Below are 27,626 nucleotides of genomic sequence, written 5' to 3'. Positions count from 1 at the left end.
TATCATGTCTTTCAGTTGATCATTTTATTGGTCTTCATTTGAGATATGTGTGTCTGTGTGCATGTGTATGTGTGTATAGTAGTGAATATCTTTATTCACTAAGCACAATAGTATAGAATTTATTGCAAATTAATTTCTTTTCAATTATACTTTAAGTTTTAGGGTACATGTGCACAATGTGCAGGTTAGTTACATATGTATACACGTGTCATGTTGGTGTGCTGCACCCATTAACTCGTCATTTAACATTAGGTATATCTCCTAATGCTCCCTCCCTCCTCCCCGCACCCCACAACAGGCCCTGGTGTGTGATGTTCCCAAATTCTTATTTTCATTTTACAAAAAAAAAGAAAATAATTATAGAAGGTTTGTTGCTGAAATTTAAATCCAGGTTTTCTGCTTGGGGACCTGGCATTTTATTCAAGATGCCAATGCCTGCCCAAAGCAAATTTCTCATTTAAAAAATTCTTAAAAACAAAAGATAAGAATTATTTTAAGACAGTGATTTTTAAAGTGATTTTTTAAAACAGTAATAGTGAGCATAGTACCCAACAGATAGTTTTTCAACCTTATCCCAAACCCCAGCAGCACACAACGTATCCATGTAACAAACCTGCATGTTTATCCCCTGAATCTAAAATAAAAGTTGAAATTAGGAAAAAATCAAAATTAAGAAAAGTAAATAATTATCTCACATAAATTTATTTTCTCTCTTTTTAAAATAAACTTTCTCTGTGGTAAATATTTTGTGGTAAATTTCCCTATTTAGAATTTATTTTTCTCCAACCACTTTTTAAAATGTATGTATTATTCAACAATAATTTTTCAATTTAAAATCTGCTGAGTTACCATACTCATTCATAAGGTATCTAAAGCACACACAAAATGGAGAGACCCTTTTCATAAATTTGACGATCATTTCAAAGTAACCACATAAGGATTTGAATGAAAGCACTTAAATTGTCAATTCCAACAGCTGTCACACCAGCAGTGGGCAGAGGACGCTCCCCATTCCCATCTGAGGGTGCACTCTGCAAGTGAAGGAGCTCCTCTTGGGCAGGAAATCATTTGTTTCAGGAAAAGTTCCCGAATTCCTTCTCCCAACAGCAACTTTGAGGTGCCTCTGTGATGTCTCTGCAAAACAGTGTGACCACGGACATTTCACAGGGTCTTTCTTTTTAATAAATATTAACCAGCAGGCTCTTTAAGTAGGGTCCCCTAGTGTGATGTGAATATGCAAAGGCCCATAAGCTTATGTGAAAATCCCTATGGGTCTGTGAAGATACCATGGGTATTAGAATGACTTCTAGAAAATAAAAATAATAATGCCAGCAACTTCAGGGACCCTTAGTCTGAATTTATTAATATCTTACAAATGGAAAACAACATTTCTTTACTGATTTTGTAATTGCTGACATTTTTCTTTTACATGGTTGATTTCGGACAGAATAAAATGTCTCGATTACTGAAAAGGTGTATGTTTTACATGAGGATATTAGTTTTAAAATTTCTTATGTATATTTACAAAAGTAGAAGTGCTGACAGTTCCACAGCTGGTACATAAGGATATTACCTAAATCTGTAAACAATCAATGGGATATATAATCTCTCATTCACAAAAAAAGGTTGGCAGTTTAGTGAGAAAGGTTGATTTTTTATGACTGTGACATGTTGGGCTGGTGGGAAGAATTATAATTTATTGAACCCTGGAACCTACAGCTCATTCTTTTGAATAAAGTTGATTATTTCCAGCAATTACTCCCCAACACTTTCAGGAGATGAAAAATGATAATTTGACAATAGATATATTCACATAAGATTTTTCAAATAAGGAATTTCTGAAGGAAAATTGACACACTAATCCAGATACCTGTTTTGCATGTCTATAGCTAGTTTTCTATAAAAAATTTAGTATTGTAATTTTCTGAAACTTGGGTTCCCTAGACAAAAGAATGCATAGCCATTGTCCCATATCACAACTTAATTTTTCTCCATAAGAAACGGATATTTTTTCCTTCTCTGTATTGTTCTGAAGATCTTTTCAAATAATTTTATTCTGAGAAATATGACATCTTCTCCTGATGACATGAATAATGAATACATTACATGGAAATGTTTATCATTGTTAGGATAAACACGCTTATCCTTATATTTCATTTGCCCAGCCCACTCTAGGAGAGATAGGGGAAGCCAATGCCATTTCTTTTTATTTCTACTCACTGTCAGTTTTCTTTGTCCATCTCTAAGTTGAAAGTTGCATTTTAAGTCACTGGAGTTGAGAAATGACAAAGGTAATACAAAAGTCCCTAGCTTAACCCTGAATGTTTATGTTCACATAAGTATTCTAGACATAATCCCTGCCTGTTAAATGACTCAAATAATATTCTGAGGATAAACAAAATAATATAGAATATAGATTTTATGCTTTCAGCCCTTTGAAAAATTATTTCTAAGTAAAATGCAGTGATTTGTTTTTTGTTAAATGACTCCATGTTACTTGAATGCTCAAGTAACTTTTTGAGGATCCTCTGTCCATCCATGTTGAGTCTTTAAATCACTAATTCATAAACTCTTGTCTAGAATAAAAATCTCATATTGAGTAAAACATAACTTTAAATCACTTCCATTAGTAAGTACAAGGCATTTATCGGTACCAATTAAGTATAGGAATTCATACTTTTTCTATCCCCGATAGGCTAGAAAGGTTTGACATGATGGAAAAAAAATTTCCTCCGTACCAACTGTAACATTTTTAAGGGACAAAAAACACAAACATTAAAAAAAAAAAACTATTCAGTCCCCTTGTTCTTAAAAATAAATGAGCTTTGTAAGATATTATTTATCTAAGAATGGGAAGACCTATCAAATGTCTATACTCATGACAGCAGCATCACTAGAATGCCAATCACTTTATTACGCAATCTGCCAGAAGCAAGTACAAAATACTGATGTTATTCACAGTCATAGGCATATAGGGTATCCAGGGTAGTCTCTCATTGTCCCTCTGTTCAGATCCATCATTCATAAGCACGGGCATCATTCATAGGCAGGGAGTAGACTGAGTGCAATGTGCTGAGGCATAACAGCTTAGCTGGCAGCTGTGTTTCTAGATTTAGACTGTTCACAGTGGTCCATTGATCACATGTTCACTCCTAATTTCTTGCAAGTACATAAATGCAGGATTGAGTAAAAGCAGAAAGTGAGAGTAACAGGAACATTAAGCCCCAGAAATTAAGACACATTGTATTGATTTAAATCTTTCAATGCCTGGACTCATCACCAAGTCCATGCACCTCCATTATACTAAAAGCCAAATACATATATTGTTGATCTGTGGTATATTTCTTGGAAACCATAGGGTGGAATGAACCACAAGAGGTTGCAGAAGGGGAAACCATTCTAGGAAATAATTTTTAAGTAAGATTGATATACCAGAAAATCGAATATAAACATAAGTGCCTATAAAAATTTCTTTGCAGCTCTCAATACAGAAGAATTTGTCTAGACTCTCATTGAGGTCTAATATTATACACTGAGACATTTCTAGTGATCATCCAAATCTGAAAATATTCGGAACTAACCTGATAAGTGTCTGCAATCTAGATAACCCTGATTATCAAAAAGTCAGCTACCTTCAACTGAATATCACAGAGCTCTTGATTCTTCTGATTATTTTGGATTTTGAGTCAAGATTGAAGGTCACTGGCTATCATGTTCTGAAAGAATTTGGCTTGCTAGGCATGTTATTTATGCTACAGACACAATCGGGTTGCATTTCTCAACCGCAATCCAAGTAAACTTGAAGATCCATAATTAAATTAATATGAATCAGTTATAAATTTCCCCTACTACTGAGGGATTTTTTGTATAAAACTTTATTGACACTAAGTAACCAAAGTTTAGATTTTTAACTTTTAAGGCCATGCTTCTCAATTGTTTCTTTTGCACATTTTGGAGACGTTTAGGGTTCTCCAAAATGACCATAAATATTTGCAGACCTTTAGGTAAGCTTAAACCGCCTCATGTTTTAGGGAAAAAAAGATGCATTTGGCTCTTCTTGAAACTAAATTTTAAATTAACATAAGAAAAATAAAAATTTTAGATAGTTGAAGTTGTTTTCAGAAGCAGTTCATATAAAAATTCATAAGAGAATTTTTGCAACTGTATATCCATGCATGTGGAAGACATATGGTTCATTATGCAAGGGGGTCACAGAGAAGATGCATACCAAGACATTCTTGACATTCTGAAAGTTAGTGACTTTTTCTACTACGTTACAATTCTCAAAAGTCAAGATTATTGTATAGAGCTTCTTCTCACTTTTCTGAAATATTCTGTTTTTAAGAAAATCTCAAAAGTCTTCAAGACACTGAAGATGCTGATTAATTAAATATAACATTTTAAAGAATCAGCCAGGTGTGGTGGTACATGCCTATAGTTGTAATTGTATACATGGTAATTGGTAAACTGAGGCGAGAGGATTGCTAGAAACCAGGAGTTCAAGGCTGCAATGGGCTTTGATTACGCCACTGTACTCCAGACTGGGTGACAGAGCAAGACCCAGTCTCTTAAATAAATAAATAAATGAAATAAGGATAAAATAATTATACTATATGTAAAAGCTTTGCTTTAGTTAAAACCTTGTGATCATGATAAAATATACTTTCAAGTAGATCAAGTAGATATAAATTCTTTTTTTTTCTCACTATTTTCACCCTCCCACTATTCCTATTGTTTTAGCCACACATAGTTCTGAGGAGCCATTTGGCTGATACTTACTTTAGATCCCCATTTGGCAGACCTGTCCCTTGTTCAAAAGTTGCTGAATTTTATTTCTCAGGTGCTGCTAAGGCGTTGATGGCTGATGAAAACAAAACTCATCACTTATTAGATAATGTTTACATTTTAAGAGAAGTCTTCAGTTCCTTCACTCAAAGATTCAAGAAATAAAGCATTCGAAATTATTTAGAGAAGCAAAAATATTTCAGCATCCTTCAATCACAGCACACAAGTAGCTTCTGATTCTAACATAATTATATGGAGTAGTATAATTGTTTGTCTAAAAGAGCAGGTAACAAGAAATTACATAATGGTTAGATTTTAGGAAGTAGAGTGGAGTTGGAAATTTAAAAATTAAATACTTAGTTGGCAGATTTATTGGCAAAAATCTCCAGATATTACTCTAATGGGAAGACACAGAAGAATCAGCATAAATCATGTGTAGCAGAAAGTACCAAATCCACATATCCTGTTCTAAATCAGTGTGAAAATTAAAAAACTCGAAGCAAGCACTCTTTTGATGAAAATATTTGGAGATTAGCACATGAAAACATTGTTAATTTGTAACTGGAGGAAAATAAAGCTATTTTTCACTTTTCTGTCCTATTGAAAAGTCTGATGAGTAATGAAAGAAATTTTTATATGCAAAGTTGTGGGAGCTAAATGACATCAATAGCATGTGTTCAGAAATCATCCATCTGTTTAAAAAATATCAAAGGCTAATAAATCAAAACAAGTACTATAACATATTCCACAAATACTAGAAATTTTCCTCTCAAACTATTTTTTGCCAAGTATCCTTTATCAAAGAATTTGGTGCTAAGTGTTGAACAAAATTATCATCTGTTGTTCAGCCAACTTACTCTTTGCTATGCTTCACACAGTTTTAAACAAACAAACAAAAAATGATTTCTTTGAGGCCTGATTTTACTTTTGCATACATATTTCACCCTGTATTTCTGTATCACAAATAACTCAAGATAATCATTTTTCTTGCATATTAATTGAAGGTGCTCCCAGGAATACCACATAGACACCAACATTAGTTTCTAAATCAAAGTACCCATAGGAGTTCTTAACCCAAAAGATGCTTTGACTAAAATGCTACAACCATATCAACAAATATTTCTAAATGATAGCTCCTATTAAAGTCTAGGTAATTACTGGGGTCCTAATTGCTAGAAATTTAAATATTACATTAGGAGATTGTCAAAATTACTTATTTCTTTTCTTCCTCATTTTCATATGGTTTTGGTTTTTGTGAATCCAGAATTAACTGCCATACATTTTGCTTTCTAGTGACCTGGCTATGAATATATTGTGACTTTGTTTTTATTGTATCATTTTATAAGCATATGTGCGTGTTAACCGAGCTCGGTCCCTATTTATACCAATCCTATTACTATAAACTTTAAACCCTTCTTAGCTACATGTACCAAGTTATTTAAAAATCTCACAGTAGACTGGCTTATGTTCTGCAATGTTTTATACATTTCGTGAAGTTCCCAACGTTACAAGGGTAGATAAATATCTGTTGTAATGGAAAAAAAATGAAGTATTACTAGAATTAAGCAATATATTTGTATTTAGGGTGGTACACATATACTTTTATAGAAACAATTAATAATGCAAGGACACAGCATTACTTATCAGGGGCTTCTATTTCTCATTACTTGTATTTCTAATACAAAGTGTTCTCTATGGAAATAAATTTCAAAATACTTTCACTGTTAATTTATGACCTAATTTTACACAGTTGCATCCAGAAACAAATATTATAGTAGTCTATAATTTCCCCTTATTCATTACATACAATCTATTAATAAATATTATACGGTTAATTAAAAATAGATAGAGGGCTGGCAGAAGTATATAGATATTTCACAGCAGTCACTTAACACTCTTCATATCCAATTGCAATGTAAGGACACCTCAGAGGGTTCCTTAAAAATTCACTTTAAAGACTAAGACTATTCCCAAATCACCTTTCTATAACCAACGTTTCCAGGAAATAAGATTCAATGCCAATGGTGACCAATTTGCTAATGGATCAGAGTTAATAGACCTTTAGCAGACTAAATTTTATATTATTATGCAATCTTTTCAAAAGAGCACTTTAACAGTGGTGCCCTATATATTCAATCCCATTTCATTTCAATAACTCTTTTTAAGCCTTCACAAAGTATTTCATTTTGAAACTTCTACCCTTACATGAGAAAGGGACTCACAAACATATAATTAGAAAAGTCATATAAATGTTTTTCAGTAAAATTTAATAAGAGACTTCCAATAAGGCCTAAAGTAATTTTTATTTTGCTTGTACTCAAATTTATTTTATTTTACTTCAGTATTTTTGGTAATAAAATATATTCATAAAAATATAAGATTCTACTTATTACCTTGTTTTCATAAACAATACTTCAAATAATATTCTGTTTTCAGCAAATTTAGAAAATTTGAATATGTGCAAGGCAAAAGAAAGAATAGCAGACAACAATAACTATTAAAAAAAAACAAGATAATCTGTAAAGCTAGGAGGATGCCAAACTCTAGCTAATACATATTATGGGAAATATATATGTGGCAGTTAAAATGCAATAAAAAAATTACAGAATATAAATGAAATATTAATTTAAATTAAAACTGTTTCTAAGTTTATAATTTTGAATAAACACTTTTTATTTCCTATTCTACTTTGAATAGGAAATAAACTTGGAGACTATTTCTATCTCATTTTTTTCCTCCCTGTTGATCTTTTCTTCAAATTTGGTATGTTAGAAATGCCATGATATTTTATTTAGTCAATTCATGGGTTATAACCTTGAATTCTCCAATTCCTTCAAAATATCCTTTCAAACTTGTCTTTCATAATTCCACTATCCTTGGCATTACAAAGAGACCTCTGTGGGGGCCCTACTTCTACAACATGGAAATATGGTAATTAAGAGCTTTCTGCTCCCATTTTCTCATGACTGTGTAACGTGAAAAACAATGGGGTCTCCTCTTTCTGTTTAGCAATTCCATTCATGCAACAAAGATGTTCAGTGTACATGTCACAATATAATAACAGTCTAAATGGATTAAATTGCAGTGTGTATCAAACACACAATTCTCTCTGGCAGATGTGTATAGATATTTTGTAGGAAACCACTTAATATTCTTCATATCCAGTTGCATCACACAAATTGACACCTCACAAAGTTCCTTAAAAAATCCACTCTATGAAACTAATATTCTTCTGAAATACCTTTCCATATCAATTTTTTCAAGAAATAAACTGTAATGCCAATGGTGAACCATTTGCTAAATCAATTTCATGCCCTTTCTTCAATTCCACCCACCCATCTTCTTTATTCTTCCTGTCTTTTCTTCCTTATTTATTTTATTTTTTTGATGGAAATCTAGAGAGGCAGCAAAGTGCTACTCCAATTTAATTCACAGTAGAGGCACTGAGCGTATGAGCTTTAAGCTCTAAGGTGGTTAGAAACATCTGCTGGTTAGCAATGCCTCTTCCTGTCAGTTGTAAGGCTTGTCTGTATTATGCCACTCATGTTTAACAGAAGTAAAATGCAATTGACAGCATGCTAATTATTACATTTTTTTTCTCCCCCAAACTGTAACATCACTAAAGGTCATTTAAAATATATAATGGTTGTTTTGGTACATTGACATTTGTTACATTTCTTTATTTTTTGATAATTTTAAAAATTTTTTTATAATGGAGGCTTGTTTTTGAGGGTAAATAGTGGGAATGTATATTTATGCATGGTCAACCTCTTATAGGTCTTATATACTTAATATAAAAGAACTATACACCATTTGACTACACACACCCATATACAAACATTCCACACTTTTATTTGTGCATTCATCAAACTCTGGCGATTAACAGAAACTTAAAAATATTTATTTCTGGAGTGCTGTAAAAGCAAAAAGCAAACCAAAAAACAATCTTTAAGTTCATAGATCTTTATAAGACAAATTTCTTTTTATGTCTTGAAAAGTTGGTTTTTCAAATTATTTTTCTATACAATGCATAAGTCAGCAAACTTGGTAGATAATTTACTTCCAAAAATGAACTTCTTAGTAAACCCCTCTCTTCCGTCATTCAACAAGGTTTCATCAGAGCACTTATATTCTAAGTTTTAATACTTGGTCTTGAAATGCTTATAATATGTCAAACCGACAATCCTCATCATTACAAAAACATATACTATGTACTGGTGACATATTGGTGTATGTAAGTTAATATCAATAACTTCAGAATTTGGCTTTCTGAGTATTCTACCTATTAAGAAAAAGAGAGAGCTTAAGAGAAGGGCTCTGACAAGTAAGAAAAGTAAATGTTCAAGTACAAGTTGGTGATAGCCGAACTGTCAGTATAAAACATTCTGTTATTGAAAATGTAATGGAATAAAAATGCCATACTCTTTAAAATGATTTATACGGAAATTCAACACATATCTAAGTGCATATGTCTAAAAGCATATTTTGCAAAGAGCACTAAATACAGAATATGACTGCACCTATTAACCAAAGTGCTTGAGTAGTATGTTCGACTCAAAATAGTGAAACTCAAAATATGTATCAGTGGATCTTTCTACTGTGGGGAGTTTGGAAAAGTCTTTTATAATTGATCTTCTCTTTTAATTGACATTGGCCTATATTTTCAGACTTATAGTCATCCTTTATTCTGATCCTCCTGTTTAAAATTCTGCCTGCTGATAAACTAATCCCATTCTTTGAATTTTTTTTTCTTCAGGGGCAATAAATTATTGGCTACTTTTCATACTCAAAATGTTGGTGCAGAAAAAAATGGAGATATATTCATGAATAACAGACATTGAAAAAGTGTTTCATTTTCACTCAAAACCATGTTTAACTTCATGTAAAGGCTCTCTCTTTTGTTTTGGGTAAAATTTGTAACCATGACCCATATCATTTTATCTGCTCTAGAGAAAATGTGTCTGTTACCTCAAATGACAACTATATTTTTCAAACAACTTTTAATTTTTATTAGAGGTAGATAGCTCACTGAGGAAGTAAAGTACACCCTTTAAAGTGTGGTTCCAATAATAATTGTTGAAGGAGAATTAAATAGTAAGTAGGAGAATTGAATATGCAGGTCTTTTTTGACACCTAACACAATTCTATCTCTCAAAATATTGTTGCATTTGAATTAACTATTTCAAATAATCAAAAACTCTGTCCTGTGATATGAAAAAATTAGATTTACTCACAATTTGTTATAAAACATCAAATAATCATATATTTGGACTATAATTTGATTTTAAATATAAATTATACACAAATGTGCAATATAATATTAAAAATTTTTATTAATAATTAACAACAACGCATCCCTTCTTTTTTAAATATGTAAGCTTCATCCTCTGATATTGTGTTTTATTTTACATTAAAGGATAAACGAGCAAATGTTGTGAAATTACTATCATCCCATTTTCAAAGAATAAATTATTTTAGGAAGTACTTGTCTTGAAAGGTAAATATGTCATATCAATAAAAATAATATCTTAAATAGTTATACACTTTTTCAAACCATAACTGATTAAGTGACTTACAGAAACAGTTTCTTACAAATAATAAAACAAAATAAATCTATCTTCAATGAATTTTCCAACTTTATTATTTTTAAGGGCATTCAAAGTATTTCTCTAGTGATCTTTAGTTTTAGTTTATTGTTTCAATAAATAAGAATCAGTATATATTCTAAAACTCAGTGTGACCAATATTTTCCTTTATCATAGAGTTTTTAAATATAATTTAGCTTAATTTTTAAAGCATAATAACAGAGAAAATGCTTAAATGATTGAAAAGCAACATTTAGCTCACTATTTTATTTCAGAGAATAATGTACTTACGTATGCAAACATGCCATTGCAAAAAATTATATATTTCAAGTATCTATTTCAAAGATATATTAATAGATAGTGAGCTATCACAATATTAAAAGACACAAAAAAATTTAGGTTAGGCTCATTATATTTGAATAAATGCTTTTTAAGTTGCTTAACCCCAAATAAAATATTTAGAAAGCCAAATCCAGTAAATAATGTTAACTAAGGGTGAATGGCATTTTATCAATTTAAATGGCTATTTTTGTTTTATCTTAATTAGTACAATTATTTCCTAAGTGTTCTTTTAAAAGAATGTTTAAACTTAAGAGGAAAAAATGTGCCATTGTAAGCTAGTTAGCACAGTTGAGGATCATAGAACAGATATATCAGTATAAGAATAGAATAACACATATATTTTCCCTACCCCCAAGTAATTAAAATAATGTTTTATTTGAGTTTTCAAATGTATTTCCTTAAACAATACAAATATTTCTGAGTCAACTTGAATCTGGACCAGATAAATTAAAAGACATTAAAAGAAGATGATTTTGCTTATTAAAGATATACATTATTCTCTTTTACTTGAAACATGCATGAAAAATTAGAATATAGTTTCACACATGAAAGCAAAAACAAAATGAATGACCTTAATTATTCATTTTTGTGAAAATATACAAGTGAGAAATTTTAAAGTTCTTATATTTAATATGGGCAGAATCTTTGCCATTTCACCTCAAAATGAAGTATCTGGAACTTAGTTAAGGGTATAGTGCCTAAAACAATGATTCCCAATCCTGGTTTTCATACCCTCATCCTCCATTTCTGGAAATAAAAGTCATCTAGAGTTCAATCAAATATTTGACAAAAGTTTGAAATCTCCCTGCTATAGATGATGCCCTCTCTAAGCAACAAAGTATCTACAGTCCTAAATTTCTAAGTTAGCAACAACATATTTACTAAATGAATGTGTGTGTGCATGTGTGTGTGTAATTCACTATGTGAGAAGGCCCATAAGTATATTTTATAGATGAGAAAAGAAGCTAGATCACTGGGCAACTTAGTAATTCCAACACTGTATGAGTTCAGAGAAGTTCTTCCCACTCCCAAGATATTCTTCATTCTTAAAAAGAAGATGATAGAACTATACTCCTAACTACACTCACTCTTAATTCCAAACTACATCAGGGTCACTGCCTGAGGTAATTAACACTGTATTATAATCCAGAAAGCTTCAAAATCAGATATTATCAAGCTATTTTCTTTAATCTCAGAGAAGCATTAATGAATTCAAGGCACTATTCCAAGTTAAGAGGTAGCATCTTCTTTCTGAATCTATTCATAAAGTTTTAGTTTTTGCTATGGTTGGTTAAAGCTCTTTAGTGTGATGGCCTTGGTTTTTTTTTTTTTTTTCCCACCTCCCCCCACTCTACCCTCATACAGATACTCATGCAAATGTTCTAATTACCCTTTTTCGGCCTTGAAATTGATTTAATACCTTAGTCAGCTTTCTTTTCCAGAATAGCCCTAATCAACCATCAAAGTTTTGTTACTCTAGGATAAAAAAAGGTCATGATTATACGATGAAGAGCAGTGAAAGTAGAGAGATGACTCTTTCAGGTGGAAGTATAGCTATGTATAAGTATTCTATAATTGTCCATCTCTGAAAAAAAGTTGTAGTATTCTAAGCAGAATTTCATTGTCTTTGTATATTTCTAACCATTGTCATGATTTTTACTGTCAGTCTGTGACTATACAACAATTTTTCCATTTAAAACCAATAAAAATCTTAATATATAGTTAATTTATCATATTTTAATAACAAATTTAAGTTTGAGGTACATTTGGAAGATAGCAATGGAGATTAAACAAACAAGTGGTGATGTAATGTCACGGGTTCTGGAAAGACTGGGCATAATATGACCAGAAGAAACAAGAAAGATCATAGCAATCATTGATTTCATTCTCTCCCTTCCGCTGCCCACTCTCTCCTTCTTCCTCCCCCTCCCTTCTCTTCCTACCTTTCCCCTTTCTTTTTCCCTCCCTCTTCCACTACTTCTCAAAATTCAGAAAATATAAAAGTTATTTTCAAAACATTTATTCATGTGAGAAAATGATAAGGAAGAAACAGAAAGAAATAGGAAGATTTATGGAAGTAATGGAATGGGGAAAATGTGAGTAGGGGAGACTATATCTTAAATTTATTTTAAAAAGGAACGCTTATTAATTAAAATGCACAATATGGCCCACTTACTAGTAAAATAACAATATGGCTTGTTTACAAGTAAAAAAAAAGATCAAAAATTTACATTCCCTAAATGTCTAAATCAATAAGTGTTAAAGTAGATTTAATGCAGTATCACAAAATTTAAAAAAGGATATACTAGTATTGTTTTTAAAATCAACACATGAAACTGCTTGAGAAGATGAATGAAACTGTCAATTCTTTAACATTTTCTTCTTAAGCACTATTCTTAAATAGGACTGAACAATGAGTAAGTTCAAAAGATTGAAAGAAAAGAGGTTTGCTTCCTAAACAGTATTATCATTTCTATTCAGCTTTTCCCATCTTTTTTTCTAGTTTTTACTGTGGCATCCACAAGAACTTATTTTTTAACTTAAGTTGATTCTTAGGTCTTATGTATGTTTTACTTTTCAATAAAAATATGTATTTTTGACACAAGGGGCTTGTTTTTGTGGGTTTTTATTTAGACTTCTGTTTTGGTTTGGTCTTTCTATGTAGTCAAAATTCTTGTTCTTACAGTTGCATAATAGCATTTCAGTATTTCGGGCCCAAAGTCCAATTACATTTCCAAATATTATGTCTATATTGTTAAATCAACAAATTAGAACATGCCTTCCAAAAACCTGTTATATACAGTTATATATTTCATGTTAGAAATGTAACTCTCCAAAATAATTATTAAAATTTTTACTTTTTACATCAACTCCCTTCCTAATTATGTTTAAATAATTTTTGAATTAATAAAAATACTGTAATTGAAGCAAATATTAATATGAAGGGGTTAAGATATTCTTTTTTCTCTATTCTTTTTCTAGTTTTACAACTGAAAATATCTTCAGAAATAACGTGGCATAATGAAGATTTTGGTGAATTCCATATAGCAATAAAATTATTAAATGAGTCATCTTCTCATTAGCTTAATTATTATCTCCTATAGAACTCTGAGGAAAATAAATTATTAGAAAGAAAATAATTTAATTATTCTGAAATTAGTTTTCAAGTATATATACTACTTTTAATTATTTATGACAATATCACCACACTTATTTCAGTGATTTTATCCCCTTGATATATCACTTACTCTCCAACGCAGGCATGCTAGTGATGAGTATATGGACTTGAAACATAATCAAGGCTTGATATTTAAACTTAGGCCCCCACTGCTTCTAAATGCTTATAGGCATAAATCATCCCAGTCATCTACAAAATAAATGGAAAGAATTTAGATACTTAGTGCAAAAGACACACATCAATTTTTGTCACCTTAAATAGCATAATGAGCCATATGCTAGCTGAAAAGTTTGTATAACAATTGTGACTGTAAACCTATTTATCTGCCAGTAGTTTCATGTTATATGTATGGAATATGACAAGTATCTGTGTATAGAAAACTAGAAATAGAAAAAAACAAGAGAGCATGTCCTTTACTCATTTATTATTTGTGTAATAATAATTATCACAAGCTGGGCGCGGTGGCTCACGCCTATAATACCAGTCATTTGGGAGGCCGAGGCAGGCAGATAACCTGAGGTCAGGAGTTTGAGACCAGCCTGGCCAACATAGTGAAACCCCGTCTCTACTAAAAATACAAACATTAGCCAAGAGTGGTGGTGCACGCCTGTATTATCAGCTACTCAGGAGACTTAGGCAAGAGAATCACTTGAACCCAGGAGGCGGAGGCTGCAGTAAGCCAAGATCATGCCATTGCACTCAAGCCTGGGCAACAGAGTGAGACTTTGTCTCAAAAAGAAAAAAAAAAAAAGAATAATAAAAATAATAGTTATCACGATAATTCTGGAAGTTATGTTTGAATAGTTTTCAAAAGCTTTGAAAATACTCAAATACAGGGCCGGGCGCGGTGGCTCACGCCTGTAATCCCAGCACTTTGGGAGGCCGAGGCAGGTGGATCACGAGGTCAGGATATAGAGACCATCCTCGCTAACACGGTGAAACCCCGTCTCTACTGAAAATACAAAAAATTAGCTGGGCGTGGTGGCGGGCGCCTGTGGTCCCAGCTACTCGGGAGGCGGAGACAGGAGAATGGCGTGAACCCGGGAGGCAGAGCTTGCAATGAGCTGAGATTGCGCCACTGCACTCCAGCCTGGGCGACCGAGCCAGACTCCGTCTCAAAAAAAAAAAAAAAAAAAAAAAAAAAAGAAGCTCTTTCCCATCTTGCAAGATGGCGGGTGAAAAAGTTGAGAAGCCAGATACTAAAGAGAAGAAACCCGAAGCCAAGAAGACTGATGCTGGTGGCAAGGTGAAAAAGGGTAACCTCAAAGCTAAAAAGCCCAAGAAGGGGAAGCCCCGTTGCAGCCGCAACCCTGTCCTTGTCAGAGGAATTGGCAGGTATTCCCGATCTGCCATGTATTCCAGAAAGGCCATGTACAAGAGGAAGTACTCAGCCGCTAAATCCAAGGTTGAAAAGAAAAAGAAAGAGAAGGTTCTTGGAACTGTTACAAAACCAGTTGGTGGTGACAAGAACGGCATGATCTTGGCTTACTGCAGCCTCCGCCTCCTGGGTTCAAGTGATTCTCTTGCCTAAGTCTCCTGAGTAGCTGATAATACAGGCGTGCACCTGTATTACAGTTGGTGGTGACAATACAGGCGGCATTAAACTTCGCAAAATGCCTAGATATTATCCTACTGAAGATGTGCCTCGAAAGCTGTTGAGCCACGGCAAAAAAAACCCTTCAGTCAGCACGTGAGAAAACTGCGAGCCAGCATTACCCTCGGGACCATTCTGATCATCCTCACTGGACGCCACAGGGGCAAGAGGGTGGTTTTCCTGAAGCAGCTGGCTAGTGGCTTATTACTTGTGACTGGACCTCTGGTCCTCAATCGAGTTCCTCTACGAAGAACACACCAGAAATTTGTCATTGCCACCTCAACCAAAATTGATATCAGCAATGTAAAAATCCCAAAACATCTTACTGATGCTTACTTCAAGAAGAAGCAGCTGCGGAAGCCCAGACACCAGGAAGGTGAGATCTTCGACACAGAAAAAGGGAAATATGAGATTACGGAGCAGCGCAAGATTGATCAGAAAGCTGTGGACTCACAAATTTTACCAAAAATCAAAGCTATTCCTCAGCTCCAGGGCTAGCTGCGATCTGTGTTTGCCCTGACGAATGGAATTTATCCTCACAAATTGGTGTTCTAAATGCCTTAAGAACCTAATTAAATAGCTGACTACAAAAAAAAAAATAATAATAATAAATAAATAAATAAATAAATACTCAAATAACTCAAATACATGTATTCATACTCTTGAGGCTCTACATTAAGAAAATAATTATAAATGTAGTTAAATATTTGTGTAAATAAAAATTTATTAAAATGTCATTCCACATAATGTAGTCTAAATGTCCAATACTGGAAAAATTATTAAATAAATTGCCAGAATAAATATGTCTCTCTCTCTCTCTCTCTCTATATATATATATATACACACACACAGTAATTTTCTCAGAGTATTGAATACTATGGCAGAATTGCTCTAGTGATACTGTTTTTGTAAAAATTCCATCACTAATAAACTTTTCTTATAAAACCCTGCAACTTCAAATGGGCTCTCTGGCATCTCACTGTCAGTTCAAGGATTAGAGCTAGAGAACCTATGATACATGAAATAACTTATTTTACTGAACAAGGTTTCCTTTCTAGTGATACAGTGAGGAGGCTGGTACAGGTGTGTACTTTAGATAAGCACTTGCCAAAAATGAAGTAAGTTTTAAATTGGGAAAAGAATGTTGCTAGGTATGAACAAGAATAAATCTAGGGAAACAATATAAACAGCTGAGCAATCTAGGATGACAGCAATCAACAGAAAGAATAGACAAACTGGAATGAGTGAGCAGATCAGACAGAAAAGTCCAAAATGAATCCTGGCAATCATTCTGGCCCACTGAAAGTTGACAGACCACATTTTATAGCATTTCTACTGCTCACAACCTTGAATGGTCAGCTACCCAAATCGGTGGGCTCCCACAAGCTGAGTGGTTCCATGTACCTTCTTCACTTGATGTCCAAACCCCACTCCTTAGCAACTTTGTGGTATAGGAATACTCTGTTCTCTCTACCTACTACTTTCGTAACTCAACACGGAAATATTAGCTTACCTGAATACTTTACTGCCTAGTGAGACTATCTGTTCAGGTCTCAATGTTTTCTGCTAACACTCTGCAAAGAGATGGAACCATTAGAGTGGCTTATTTACTCACATAAATGTTGCCATTTCACCTTCTTTTATCCTATGAAGCAATTGAGCTTACAATAAGATGCAGTCTTAAATAAGATTTGTTAAAAGGCCATTAATAAGCCTAATAGCAATCTCACCTCCATCATTCTAAGGTAGTGAGAACTCTATTAGAAATAACTGCAGAAGGCTGCACGTGGTGGCTCACACCTGTAAAACCAGCATTTTGGGAGGCCAAGGCAGGTGAATGGCCTGACATCAGGACTTTGAGACCAGCCCAGCCTGGTCAACATGGTGAAATCCTGTCTCTACTAAAAATACAAAAATTAGGCAGGCGTAGTGATGGGCGCCCGTAATCCCAGCTACTTGGGAGGCTGACGCAGGAGAATTGCTTGAACCTGGGAGGTGGAGGATGCAGTGAGCCAGGACCGTGCCACTGCACTACAGTCTGGTGACAGAGCGAGATTCCATCAAAAAAGAAAGAGAGAGAGAGAAAGAGAGAGAGACAGAGAGAAAGAAAGAAAGAAAGAAGAAAGAAAAGAAAAGAACGAAAGAAAAGAAAGAAAGAAAAAGAGAGAGAGAGAAAAGGAAGGAAGGAAGGAAGGAAAATAAATGCAGAAAATTGATCAAGGGTATGCATGACATTTGCCAATTTTGTTCCAAACCTTTGGTTTCTAGAAACATGCCCAGTATGGAACTCTGCATCCATGTGGAGAAAAAAGTATAATAATTGGCCGGGCGCGGTGGCTCACGCCTGTAATCCCAGCACTTTGGGAGGCCGAGACGGGCGGATCACGAGGTCAGGAGATCGAGACCATCTTGGCTAACACGGTGAAACCCCGTTTCTACTAAAAATACAAAAAATTAGCCGGGCGTGTTGGCGGGCGCCTGTAGTCCCAGCTACTTGGGAGGCTGAGGCAGGAGAATGGCGTGAACCCGGGAGGCGGAGCTTGCAGTGAGCGGAGATCGCGCCACTGCACTCCAACCTGGGAGACAGAGCCAGACTCCGTCTCAAAAAAAAAAAAAAAAAAAAAAAAAAAAAGTATAATAATTAAACAAGCTCAAGTTATGCAGTAGGTGGAATGTGCAAATATCATTCACCAGAAGAAGTACAGCCTTTTTACAGTCATTTTTCTTAACTTTGGTTCATCCAATATATTGGGCATTTAGGAAGCAGGTGGTAGATAAAAGAATGTTATGTTCTGCAAAATGTAGCACAATATGGTTTTTGAACACAAACACATAAAAAAGCTGTTAAGCCTCAAAAAGCTAGTGTGTAAATACTGACACTTTAGACAACTTTAGAATGGATAGTGCCTGTACACAGGCCAATCACTGAATTATCCAAATAAGGCAGATTTGTGCTCCAGTGGTTAAATGTCTTCCTCCAGTTACATATATATTTGAGGGTAAGACATAAAAATTAGAAACTAAGAGTTTATGTTACTTATCACAGACTTTGTCATATTTTCCTTACTTGCTGCTATGGATTGTCACTTATCATATAACTCTATTCATTTGGGAAATCTCTCACCCTAGACACATATGAAAAGTTCAACAAGTTAGGACAGGTGGGCATTTGAAGTAGCACTACTGGGAGTTCTGACCTTGACTTCATACCTGATGCAAATGCTCAGTCCCTTGGTACCTCTTTCCATGTCTATCAGTTTGAGTGACATTTTCTCTCCACATAGAGAAAGAGGAATTTTACACTCTATAGAAATGGTAAAACAAGTCCCAGTGTTCTTGAACAGGTACAAAACTTTCTAACACTTTTGCTGATAGAATGTTTACATGTGCACTTTACTTCCAACGAAACAAAGAAGAATTAGCTAAGAATCATTTTTGAAAGTAAGGTTTTTGTTTGTTTGTTAATTATTATTTTAATCTTTGGATACAGAATTACATTTAATTTGCTGCCACTATCATTTTTATTGATTTCCTTATGGGTACACTTTATATTAACTGAATTTATATTGTATGTCAAAATTTGTATGAAAAGCTGTTTTTAAAATGTCTTTTCTGCCTATTGAACCTCAGTATTTGCAGGTTTCCTCTTTAATTAATACTTTCATCTATGTTTTCCAGGTGATTATTAGGCATTTCATTTCAAAAGCATTTAAAAATTAGTGACAATTGCATCATTTTAATGAGATTTTTAAAATCTGCTTTATTATGTGTAATGTAATAGTAGCTTATATAGTAAGTTACTACGCATTTGTTGAGGCTCATAAGTGACTGATGTGGTGTTTAGAAACCAACACAGGAAAAACCATTCCAAGTCAGTTCACTTACATAATTATAATTTAAATCTAATTTACTTATTATTCCTTAGTCTATAATAAAATTTTAAGCAAATTTTGTATATATACCATTATTCATATTTTAATTTGAAATAGACTAGGTAACTTACTACTAACATTCAATTTTAGACAGAAATATTAATGCATGCAGAAATGCCACTAACGACCCTGGATTCTAAAATATCAGTAGATATCCAGCCACAATTTCAAGAAATCATGTTAAAGAAAAAAAGGTCAGAGGGAAAGTATGTACTTAGCATCAAAACTGAGGTGCCTTTACAAATCCTGTCACATTTCTCTCATCAGACTGGTATGTGACTGATTAGACTAGAAATTGTCCCCATAAACTCAGGAATCTTTTGGTTATTGTTCACTTCTGCCTCACCAGAAATTCCTAGAATTTATAGCACTTAATTAGCCTCAATTAATATTTCCTGAATAAGTGAATACAAGTTAATTATAAATAATTTCAATGCATAAAAATAAGCTACTTCTTGGGATATATCTATCTATATATCAGTATACCTATATCAACATCTAATCTATCTCTATCCAAACACCACACCCTCTCCAAATGTGTAATTCAAGTCCTGGCAGATTATTTTCCGAGTTTCTCATCTAACACCCTCCCAACTGTACTCCACCCCCATCCCTAGTCTTTTTCTTTTTGTCGGGGGGCGGGGCATACATACATACAAGACATAACAGTAGGCTTTGCTAATTCCAAACTTCTTCCTATAGTTTTATGCTAAAAAAATGATGGTTATGGGTTTTCCATCTCGTTTTCTTCTATGGAAAGGTCAGTAACAGACACTGAGGGTGGAGGAAAAGGATATAGGACAGGCACTCTCAGGGAGCCAGGCTGTGTTGGGCCTGGACCATCCCAGTCACCAGAAGGACACACACACAGACAAATGCTCCAACTGCACATGCTCTAAATGGTCTGAGCCACTAATATATGAGCAGTGTAGAATGTTGACAGTAATCAGTTCGTTGTAAACTTGTGAAGACTTCTACTACATAAAGAATGTATCTAAATTAAAGTTTTGTAAAAAGAAACCTTTAATTTTTGCAATTAAAAGTGTGTATATTATTTGATTTTTAAAAAGACGAGAGTACCAAAAGGACACTTTAGAAAATATGTCTTTGAGGTTTCCCAACAAATACGTGGATGATATTTAATATAAAGATTTGGCAATAATTGGTAACAAGCTAAAGAAAATATGGGAGAATAATTAAAAAAGAAACTCAATGCTGACTATAACTCAATCTAGCATGCTTCTAGAGCCTATAATTATAAGTTTATTGTACAGAGAATTCCATATTGGTGTAAAATGCTAAAGACCGCTATTAAAAAATGTTAAGACTACATTTTTGAAAATAATCTAGTACTATGGTAACTTAAACTTCAGTTAGACTTTGAACTAGAAAAGGTAGCCTAATGTGGGAAAGAATGATATTTTTTAGTGTTTCAAAGTGTTAATCTAAAATAAAAATAGCTTTATGAAGATTACTTTTAGAGCCAGCAGGAAGGGTACTTTCTTTAGATTTTGTAAAAATGTTTAAATATTATTCAAAAAGGCTTATGGAAATTATATTTTCTTCAACTACAAAATAACTAAGTAAGCAATTTGCCATGAGAATATAAAATTTCTACTGTCCCATCATATTAGTTATGTTATCAGTGTTGTTCTGCCTAAGTAAGAATGACTGAATAACTCGAAGACAGAAAAGAGATGTAATTGAGAGGGGAATAACCTGCATGTGTAAATATATATATATGTATGTGTATATATATATATATATATAAAAATATATATATGTATGTGTATATATATATAAAAAATATTTATTCTAAACTGCCATTTGTCATCTCAGGATTGTGGCAGTATAGATTAAATAAAGTTTTAATGTGAGATGCCTGAATATGGCAAAACGTGAGCCTAATTGCATTTGGAAAGTTTTGCTATATGTAATGAATGCTGCATAACATTTTCAAAATATTTCCAAATTTTAAAATTATGAGAATAATTACTAGTTATTTCTCATTGTATTTGTTATCTTCATGTTTTATTAAAATAATCTTCAGATTTGTTGAATAAAATACACCATTGACTAATTGCTTGAGTCTGTGATTTAAAGATGAATATTCTCGTGTTTTAGAAAGCGGATCTCCAACCAATCACATGGCAATCAAGACAGCTGAAATGATAAATTCTGTTTTTTTCTGAGCATAGTAATTTCAAACCAACAATAATAGAACCTCCTGAGTTAGCCAATCAATGTAAACATACACATCTATAAGTGCTAAAAATAATTTTCCAATGACTCACATTTAAAAAGCAAGTACCTTAAGTTAATGAAAATACTGATTATACAACAAAGATTAAGATTGCTTCTATCATGAGAAATTTAATAGTCTTTATTAATATTTGAGAAAATGTCCTAAAGAATGTAAAGCTGATGGTAAATATGCATACAACAGAGTGCTGAGCCTGCTAATAATCCAATGACTTAATTTTCAAGAATGAGACTTAGAGATCATTTTAGAACAAAGTTCTAAAGGTTAAATAATGTTTAGTCACTTTTTGAAAGAAAAAAAAATTCGCTTTCAGTATTTACCTAAAACTTTAAAAATGTTTAAGGACTCATTAAAATATGCATATATAAACTTAAAAATAAAATTAGTAGGTTATAGCTGCTGTAACTACAGAACCAAACAATTTTACAGAATTAATACAAACAAACCTACAGAGCCAATAAAATTCTAATTAACAATACTAATTAATGTGACAATTCATGTTATTTTGCTGAAACTAAATGATACTTTAAATTGTACTATCTGACATTACATGGGAAATTTTCAAGCTTAAACATAAAATTAAAATATAAAATGCAGTCCTTCCAATGATGATCTTCAGTGACTGAAGACTATGTCCAGAAAACCCATTTTGAAAAACATGATACTAGATTCAAGGGTAGTAGAATATTTCACCAAAAACTATGCCACTTTGGCATAAGGATTATTTTGTGCTGAAGGTAAATAATGTGAAACACATATCAAATAAAATAAAATAAAATAAAATAAAAGCCCTCTGCTCTTTCCCTATTTGACTAAAATTAGGACTTAAATTTACAAAGATCTCCCTCCTCCCCTGTCCCTCAAAGAGCACAAAAGTTGAGCATAAAAGACTTCAGACCCTTATCAGCCTGGAGATGGCACCAAAGGAATCTAAATAACACAGTTTACTTTTTTTTTTTTTTTTACTTTGAAACATCTACTTATTTCCATTTCCAATAAAGAATTAAAGGATACAATCTGTTAAAGACATATTTAAAAGACTAGCAATGGGATTAGACAGATGAATCAAATTTTGTTGATATCCCAAGTAATTACAAGAGACTACGAAAATGTAGTGTAATTCAGGTTTTCTTTCCAGTTTAAAAATTTCTATCCATTGCCTCTATCTTTGGTGTCACTGCCAGCAATAAACACAGTATAGCGCTTAGAAACCTAATTACTATCTTCAACTAGGAAAAGATAAACCAACCAACTAGCCTTTATCTATCGTTTGTTCTCCCATTTATTTAGCCCACAACAATTTGCTCCTTTGGTGACTCGGGTCCTTTTCCTTTGTCTTGTCACTTCTCTAAAAGTATACTGTTCTTTGTTGAAGATGCTCTATATGCCAGAGTTTTAAGCATCTCTTTCAGATTTACTCAGTTTTTCTCTTGGGTATTGTTCACGTATACATGAAGTATGTATACATGTTAATAAACTTCCATTTGTTTTTTTGTTCTTGTTAATCTGTCTTTTGTTACAAGGGTCTCAGCTAAGAAGTCAAAAGATTAGAGGGTAAATTATTTTTACATATCCTACAAAGTCAATCTCTTATTTTAAAGACTAACCTCCTGAAGTCCTAGCAAGCAAAGCGATTTACCCAAATTGGTCTATTTCTGGCAGAGGTGGTATTTGAAACATAGGTCCTTATTTATCAATCTGGGTTCTTTGAAACTTAACCTAATGTTTTTTCACTTGACAATTTTATATAGATTATGTTGACTAAAGGTAAAGAATCTTAAAATATACCAGCCGTAGGGACATTTTAAATTCTTGTTTTATCTTAACAGTTACCAGGTTTTGAGTTAGAAATGTCTTCAGCGCACTTTACTTCCTTAAATAAAATATAGGCTTGAACTAGTTAACTTATTGGCATGAAAACTCTTTAGTACCAATTTAATGGAAGATTTCTAAATGGGCAATAACTTGGTTTATATGCTAAAGTCATGAAGTAACTGTCCAAGAGTTTTACACATGTTTTATTTGTAATTCTTTACACATAGACACTTGAAATTCTAGTAAAGTAATTTACGTTAACAAAGTTTAACTGAAAAGGCAAGAAGTATTCATGTTTTAATAATGTGAACATTTTTATGTGTGTGAGCACCTTTCAACATCTTTTGTGTTTGTTGGTTTGCTTGTTTTGCTGTAGACACTATGAAGCATATAGAAATGGTCCTCCTCCTCAATCCCTCAGGAGCTGGGTTGCATTAAACATGTCTGGATATTTTAGGAAAAAATAAATAAAAGGAACTCCTCAGTGTGTTCTGAAGGAAAAAAATAATTTAATAACTTGAAATCAGCACTGTTACTGTGATAAGATAGATATGTATAAAAATTTCCATATGACAAACAATTTATGACTAATTTTCAAGATGCCACAATTCTATTCTTAGACTGAGACAAGGGAGTAGGTATTTTTAACTATACCTTGTATAACTTTCCATTTTAAATTTTAGATCTCAACTATGACAAGGGAAACTGTGCATCAGATAAGCAAAGTCAAGTATTCTTTACTCATAAAATATCTTGTTTTCCTCTGGATGGCAAAGACTCAATCATTTTTGCCTGGACACCAAAAGGGACTAGCAATTGGGAAAAAAAAAAAAAAAGAAAATCCAGAAGTATTCCTTATCTTACTCTATGAAAAAATTATGGGCAAATTATCAAAAAAAAAAAAAAAACTGAAGTGCTTTCTTGAAGTTGAAATTTTCTGATAACTCTTCTCCAGATGAGTGAAGGTTACAGATGTCTATGAAAATAACTTGGGTATTATCTGAGGAAAGAGGAAAAAAATGAATTCCAACATTTCTTGCAACTTACTTGCAGCTGTGTTGTGTGTGTGCAATTTTAATTATGTGATTTCTGAAAAAAGAGGTAAAGGAGAAAATTGCCAATTTACATATATTTACTGAAAAGTCTGCAAAGGTATAAAATAAAGTAAAATGACCATTGGAATTCTTGCTGGTTGGCTATCATTTGATTCTATAACTTAGAATTACACAATAGATGATAATTTCTGTATTGCCTTTGACATTACCTCCACATTTGCTTTCTTATTATATCTTTGTCTCTTTTAAATAAGAGGAGGAGAAATATAAAAACTAGAATTGAGACAAGATTTTTTTGTTTTTAATCTACAATTGAATTCTTATTAAATTTTAGGCAATAGGTATGTATTCTTACTTGCAAGTGTACACAGTTGTTCATTAAATTCATTTAATAATATGTTTAAGGTATAAGCCAGGTCTATCTGCTGTGATAAATCATGGACAAAATATATAAAATTCCTGCTCTCAGAAAGTTCATATTCTAAGGAGAGAGGAAATTAATAATATAGAAAGAAAATTATAAAATCAACATTTAATGAGAAACTCTTGCCACTAAACACAAATATTATTAAAGCTTTCTCTGTAACATAGAGAGAAAATTAATTTAAAAGTAAAAAAAGAAAACTAAAATAAGCAATAACAATCTATGTTCATTGCCTTGAAAATTCATGTTCTCCTACCGAAGAGGAGGACATTCGTCAGCCATAAAAAATGATGAGTTCATGTCCTTTGTAGGGACATGGATGAAATTGGAAATCATCATTCTCAGTAAACTATCGCAAGAACAAAAAACCAAACACCGCATATTCTCACTCATAGGTGGGAATTGAACAATGAGATCACATGGACACAGGAAGGGGAATATCACACTCTGGGGACTGTAGTGGGGTGGGGGGAGGGGGGAGGGATAGCATTGGGAGATATACCTAATGCTAGATGACGCGTTAGTGGGTGCAGTGCACCAGCATGGCACATGTATACATATGTAACTAACCTGCCCAATGTGCACATGTACCCTAAAACTTAAAGTATAATAATAAAAAAAAATCTTACTGTGTAGTTTTCTAGATTGGAATGGCATTTTCTGAATATTTAAAGTACACGAATCAATTTATATATCACCAATAAAATTCAGTAAAATTAAACATGACAATAGTTTATCAAGGTTTTGTTACAAGAAAAACAACAATTTGTAGTTGATAAAGACCACACAGAATAAAAGACTGATTGCAATGATGAATAATGCATATCGCCTATGGTACTAATTAACCTTGTACTCCAGGAAGATATTACAGAACAATAAGGCTAATTTGAATGTGGTCCGGCACTTTTCCCTATGGCTTGTGGTTATCACCCTTCAGAATACATAAAATTTGATTTTGTTAAAAAAGAAACATATCTTTGTTATTGTTTTTCACATAAAATCATGAAAAAGAAATTCTATTATTTGACATTATGCATTTCCCAAAAGGTAGACTAAATGTATACATAAAATAGGTATATATATTCTTATTTGCAAATGTATATACTGGTTCATTAAATTCATTAAACATTAAATTAAATTTATTTAAAACATGTTTACACACTATATATGTAATATATATGTAATATGGTATATATGTAATATGCTAAGTATAAATTGTAAAATAATGTATTTTAATAACCAATTTGAAAAAAGTCAGCTAAAACTTTTAACACATGATCAATTCTACTAGACTTTTAAATCTCTTCAATTTATATCCAGTTTTTCCATTCATATACCTAAGAGTTATTTTTTATCTTAAAATAATAAAATCAATAAAATGGATAAGGTATAAACAAAACCTGTAATGAAAATATTTCTTTCAAACAGAAACTCATCAATTTCTTCAAAATATAATGTGCTTCTCTTCTGTGACTAAATCTCTGTTGGATGGACAGTAATATTGATGTCTGAGAAATATATCTTAATTGAAAATGCCAATCTTTAATGTCTGAACTATGGAATTCAAATAGTAATTTAAATATATTTTTAAAATACAAAATAATATTTCAAATTTCTTTTCCAAAATTCTCTTGCACGAACTTGACGATAAAGCCCTTTTTGGATTTTTTGAGTGGCATGACACAGCTCCCTCAACCCCCAAAAATACTCAAATGTGACAAAGCAAAACCTAAACATATCAACTTTTCCTTTATGACATATTTAAAAATAGTACAGCAAACAAGAGGAACCAGTATGAACAAAAATGGAATACCTATTAGAAAAGTGTCTCTAATACCTTTAATATTAACACATTTTAAATGACAATGTTACTATTTTAGTACATAACAATTTTTGTTAATTTTTAGAGTTTGTGGACATGTACATTTTTAATGGAAATATTTAGTATTTGAATCAGTCTCTTTTTACAAGATAAAAAGGATCAAGTGCCTAAGTGTTGAGATTTTTAATCAAAAGAACTTATGAAGGTATTGTTAAAAAATCTTCCTATTTAATTATTTATTTGTCACTCATATAATTATTACATATACAGCCTTCTTTTTTCTTTTTAACTGTTTTTTAAATGCCTTGGTGAGAAAATTGAGAAAAAATTAGGAGAGAGGAAATGCTGTTCTCTCCATGACCAGAATGACATAGTAGTTAAGAGCAGAGAGACCCTGGAAGATATGACCTAAGTTTCCCTCCAGCTCCAGTACTTACCAACTGTTATCTTCATTACGTCTCTGTTTTTCACTACCTGCATGCATGCATGTATGTATATGTGTGTGCATGTGTGTTTGTGTGTGTGTGTGTGTGTGTGTCTGTGTCCAGATCCAATTACATAATAAATATGATGTGCTTAGAATAGTGTGTGATATATAGAATTTGCTATAAATGAATTGAATGAATTTATATTACAGAAAATTTATAAGGGAGGAGAAAAAAAGCAGGAGATTAAAACGGGGTGTAAGTAGAAGAAATCAAAACAACACAAAGTAAAGTAACTTTAGAAAAAAGTAGTAAGAATTGGAGAAAACAAAAAAAAAAAATCAGAAAACAACCAGGTTTTAAATCTTACCTAGGAGTTGAAACTGAGAGGTTTTCAGGATTCAAT

The 27,626-nt window shown here is 32.6% G+C and overlaps 1 protein-coding gene and 1 pseudogene across 10 annotated transcripts in view; one reads left to right on the top strand and one right to left on the bottom strand.

Moving 5' to 3' along the window:
* The window catches only part of EPHA5 (EPH receptor A5), a 352,552-nt gene that overhangs the window by 239,527 nt on the left and 85,399 nt on the right, over nucleotides 1-27,626 (bottom strand). The window lies entirely within an intron of this gene.
* Nucleotides 15,035-16,077, top strand: LOC471229 (large ribosomal subunit protein eL6-like; annotated as a pseudogene).

Source organism: Pan troglodytes, chromosome 3 (genome assembly GCF_028858775.2).
Source record: "Pan troglodytes isolate AG18354 chromosome 3, NHGRI_mPanTro3-v2.0_pri, whole genome shotgun sequence".
NCBI lineage: Eukaryota > Metazoa > Chordata > Mammalia > Primates > Hominidae > Pan > Pan troglodytes.
The sequence above is the reverse complement of the archived record's forward strand: the minus strand, read 5'-3'. Positions and strand labels throughout refer to the sequence as shown.